Below are 5265 nucleotides of genomic sequence, written 5' to 3' on the forward strand. Positions count from 1 at the left end.
TCTCTCTCTCTCTCCTATTTGCAGTCTCCTACTCTCTCCCCAGGATCTCTCTTTTCTTCTCTCTCCCCCTTCTCTCCTTTCCTTCCACTCCATTTCCTCCCCTCTTTCCTTTTCTCTTCTCTTTTTTCCCTCTTCTCTCTTTCTTTGCTCCTCTCCCTTTTCCTTTCCTTTCCTGCCTCCCAACTTTTTTATTTATGCAGACAAGCCTGAAATTGTTATCTCTGCTGACCATCAGCACCTGAAACTGAAAAGGCCCCAAACTGGGCTTATCTTTTCACCTAAACCTCTACTTCCTTCTGAACTTACTATTTCTATCAGTGGCACAACCATTCATCCAGTTTCCTGTCTTCAAAACTTATTGTCATCTTTGGGTTAAGGAATAATCAACCAGTTAGCAAGTTCTTTTCATTTTATCTCAGCAACATTGGGTGTTGCATTCTCTAATGCTATTGCCATCACCCTGGACCTGATAGCTCTTCATTACCACCAAACTGGAGTTCTATAAAAGCTTCCTAAAAGGTCTTCTCACCTCTATTCCCTCTTCCTCCAAAGAATTTCAAATCTGACCTCAGACACTTAATAGCTGTGTGACCCTGGCCAAGTCATTTAATCTTAATTGCCTCAGTTCCTCATCTGTAGGATGAAGTAGAGAAATAAATGTAAATAGTTCCAATATCTTTGCCAAGAAAAGCCCCCCAAATTTGCAAAGAGTTGCACATAGCTGTAATGAATGAACAGGAAGAAAATGGTGCAATGATAATGGACAATAGAAAAATAGGCAGAACTTTTCTTTTGGTTCTGTCCATTCTTCTCATGTAACCTGCACAATAATGCTGTTGTTGTTCAGTTGTTTCCATTGTGTTCAATGATGTCTCCATTTATAATAAATTAGTAAACTAATGAGAGAAGTCAAATGACATGCACAAGATCACACAGAAAATATACAAGACAGGATTGCAAATCAAGTCTTATCAACTCCAAGTCCTATGATTTATTCATAATACTTGGCTTTCTAGAATAATAGTGATGGTGATAAATAACATTTATTTAGTTCTTCTATGTATCAGCACTGTGCTAAAACTAGGTCTTATAGTACTGGAACAGGACACGTCTTGGTTTCCAAAAAAGGTAGATTCTATTAACTATAGGCTAGCAAGGTTATCTTCCATTCCTGTCAAAATTCTAGAATAGATAATTATTATTGACTTTTAATTTTTTTCCAAATTACATATTCTTTCTCTCTGTCTCCCCCCTCTCCAAGAAAGCAGGAAATACGATATAGTTCATATATATGCATATATTATTAATGGGATTATTATGAACATCTAGAAAGAGAAGTAGCAATCACTAACAGAAAATGCAATATTATAGAGAACAGATTGTACTAGACTAACTTTATTTCTTTTCATTATAGGGCAATTAAACTGGTAGAAAAGGGGAATTCCACAAAAAATGTAATGGGGAAAATATTTGACCAAATTTCCCGGGCTTTTTGTGTAGACAGGATGAAGGGATTGGGTGATAAAACAGGACCTGAAGTACTAGAATGGCTATACCCATAGAGTAATTATTAATGGGTTGAGGTGAACTTGTAAGAAATCTCTAGTAGAGTGACTCAGGAACACATCCTTGTTCCTTGCTATGTAATATTTTTAGCAGTGATTTAGATGATGACATATTCATATTTTCACATGATAAAAAACTGAGGAAGACTAAAAATGGCTTCTAATGATAGTTGCCTTAAATTTTGTGAAGTACTTTGCATATATTATCTCATTTGATCTTTACGGTAACTGCATCAGATAGGCGCTTTTATTGTCTCCATTTTATAGATGAAGAAATGACATTTTAAAGAGTTTAAGTGATTTATCCAAGTCCACATGGCTGGTAAGAGAGGCAGGATTTATACTTTCAACGATAATCAGTTCTCCCTAATTCTTTTTTTTTTTAAACCCTTACCATCTTGGAGTCAATACTGTGTATTGGCTCCAAGGCAGAAGAGTGGTAAGGGCTAGGCAATGGGGGTCAAGTGACTTGTCCAAGATCACACAGCTGGGAAGTGTCTGAGGCCAGATTTGAACCTAGGACCTCCCGTCTCTAGGCCTGGCTCTCAATCCACTGAGCTACCCAGCAGCACCCTCCCTAATTCTTAAATCTATAAAGCTATTAAAATTTTGTCTTCTAGAGACTTTGAAGGTTTTGCTCCTTTGAGCCTTAAAGACTAAATGCTAACATGTGAAAGTCATTTAAGTTTTCTCTTTTTTAAGTTGTATATGATAGAGAACAAGGCAACCTCTTCCCAATCTGCTCTTGCCCCACAGCCAAACATTCTCTTTTCTTATGATCAAGTCTTTCATATAGTAGAGCTTTCCTCCATATTTGATCAGCTCCCACCTCCATCCCTCTCAACAGCTTCTATTGGGCTAGCCAGCTTTTGAGAGCATTTCAGCTCTGGTGGCATAAGTAGTCTATGTTTTATCTTGGGCTATCTTGGCTTGTGGAAGAAGATTCCCTTACCAGCTTCTCTCATGTATCTCTGATCTCTCTCCTGAACTTGGCTCCTTGTTTCCTGACTTGATCTGGCTTCAGATTTTGTATCTAATGCCTCATTTCAGTATCTCATCTCATGCCTAGTGCCCCATCTCTAGCTTAGATTGAGAAACCCCCAATTCCACCTTTCTATCAGATATGACACAAATGGCTATTATTCAATGATTCCCAAATAATTCTTTAATGTCATTTTCCAGCAACGTACTCCAAAGTTCTGAAAAGAATCATATTCAAATTAGTAAACAATGTGCCTACTGCCATCTCCACCAAATATTGGCTCTGAGTAGCCTGCTTTCACTCTGCTTCTCTTAGAACTCTCCATGTCTTCTCAAGCACTTTTATTTAAGGGCCTGCTTGTTCTCTCAAGTGGTTTGTTTTTCCAAACTGCTTTTTCTCTAATTCATACCATGTCCCTTTTTCTATCCCTTTCAATAAATAAATTGTTCAACTTAGACAGGTTCTTGGTATATATAAGGCAGCACACATAGGATTCTTTGAAATACAAAATAGAGTCATAATGCCTGCATTTAGCCTCAGGTATGACACTGGAATATAAGAAAGATAGGAATAACTCTGTTTTTTAATCAGTGACCTTTGAATTTGCTTGTCTGAAGTCCCAGAGACTGCTTGCCTGTTTTGTCAGTTTGGTAAATGGTTGATTGATTCCTTGTTTATGGAAACAATCCATGAATACACTAAGGATTCATTTCTCATTGCTCAGTTTTTAAAAATGATCCCTTCTTTCTTCTAGTCCGGATCTTCTTATAGTTAAGCACAATGTGTATTTTGAGGGGTTTGGAAATATGTCTCTTCAGTATATCAATTCCACTACATAGAAACGAAGGCAGAATTATGGGGAGCCAGGGCCTTCTGCTGGCATAAGCTCTCCCCTTTAGTTTTCTAGCCAACATTTCTCAGCCCTAGCCTTCTACAGCCTCCAGGGAGAAGAAAGGGAGGTGGAGTAGAAAAAGAATTGGAAAACTAGAATTCATATTCCAGCTTTGCCGCTGAATTCCTTTGTGGTCTTGGACAAAGAATTTTCTCTCTTGAGGTCAGTATCTCAATCTGAAAAGGGACAAATTGGGACCCCTGAACAGTACAACTTGTTTTAATCTGCTGTAACAGCAGATCCTAAATTCTTTTGGTCATGAAACACTTCAGGGTTTAAAATATAATGATAGAAGACCAAAATTCAAATCTGAGGATCCTAAGAGGAAGAAGTAAAGGGGTTGAGGCGGAGTGGTTAGGAAAATCTGGGAGCTAATTCAACTGTGTCTAGAGGATTGGGACTAGAATCAGAAAGACCTGAGTGCAAACCTAGCCTTAGGCTTTTACTAGCTTTGTGACCCTGGATAAATCACTTCACTTCTGTTTGTCTCAATTATAAAATGGAGATATTATTAGCCCCTACTTATCAGGGTAATTGTGAATTTCAAATGAAATTATGTTAGTAAAAATGCTTTGTACAATTCCAGGCACATAGTAGGTACTATATAAATCCTTATTCCCTTTCCTTCCCTCTAAAAAGCCATCTGTAGAGGGGAGCTAGGTAGGTGCTCAGTGGACTGAGAGCCAGGCATAGAGACAAATCTGGCCTCAGACACTTCCTAGCTGGGCAAGTCACTTAACCCCCATTACTTAGCCCTTAACCACCCTTCTGCCTTGGAGCCAATACATAGTATTGATCCTAAGACGGATGATGAGGGTTTTAAAAAAAGCTATATGTAATAAATATTTTAAACATATAGTTTCATATCTAGTATTTTAGAGGAAAAATATTGCTAGCACTAAAGTCTCCTGGAACTTCTGAAGAACATTGATTTTTGGAAATCACATGTTTGTTATAGAGTCATGGGATATCAAGAGCTGAATGGGACCTCCATGTTCATCTATTTCACCTCCTCCCTCAAATTTTATGGACAAGGAAACTAAAATATAAGAGAAGGGGAAATTAACCCAAATTGCCTGGATAGTTTAGTGCCAGAGGTGGTACTAGAACCCAGATCTGGTGATGCCTAGAACTGAGCTTTTACTTCCCCATCATGCTAATTATATATTTAAACATGCAAGGGGTGCATATTTTTTGTTGACCTTGGGAACTCCCTCCACCAGAGAGATGATAACTCTCAGTCATAAAATCTTGGGGAGGTATCTTTGGCATAGAGGTTAAAATACCTACTCAGGGTCATACAGCTAGTTGTTTGTCATTCATTTCAAAGAAAACCAATGACATCATGGAGTGATAACTTGATTGGTACATGAATTGAATTTAAGTGAGGCAGAGTTGCACAGTCATGAGCCTTCTTCTCTCTTCCAGAGTTTCTTCAAAGTCCTGAGGCAATGCAAAAGTCAGGATGACTGGGGATGGCCCAGGTTGCAGTGGATGACCTTGGTACCTTTGATTTCTGACCAAGCTCTTAGTGTTCTACAGCAAATGCTTCAGTCTCCTCCATAACTTGAAACAAATTGTTTTTACCTGCCCATTCCACCAGGCGAAGTCTTCACATGCGTGAGGCAGACATTTCTCCCTACCTCACCCAAAGTTCAAGGCCTTTCCATTGTCCTCAAGCTGGGTTAGCTCATCTGCTGAGAGGGTTTTACTGGGATGCTGTGCATGCTACGTAGAAGCCACAGGTGAGAGTTGAGTGAAAGATATTATATTGATTTTGACAGAGTTATTTGGGAAGCTGAAGATATGCCAGTGTTCAGTAACTT

The sequence above is a fragment of the Gracilinanus agilis genome, chromosome 2 (assembly GCF_016433145.1).
Source record: "Gracilinanus agilis isolate LMUSP501 chromosome 2, AgileGrace, whole genome shotgun sequence".
Taxonomy (NCBI): domain Eukaryota; kingdom Metazoa; phylum Chordata; class Mammalia; order Didelphimorphia; family Didelphidae; genus Gracilinanus; species Gracilinanus agilis.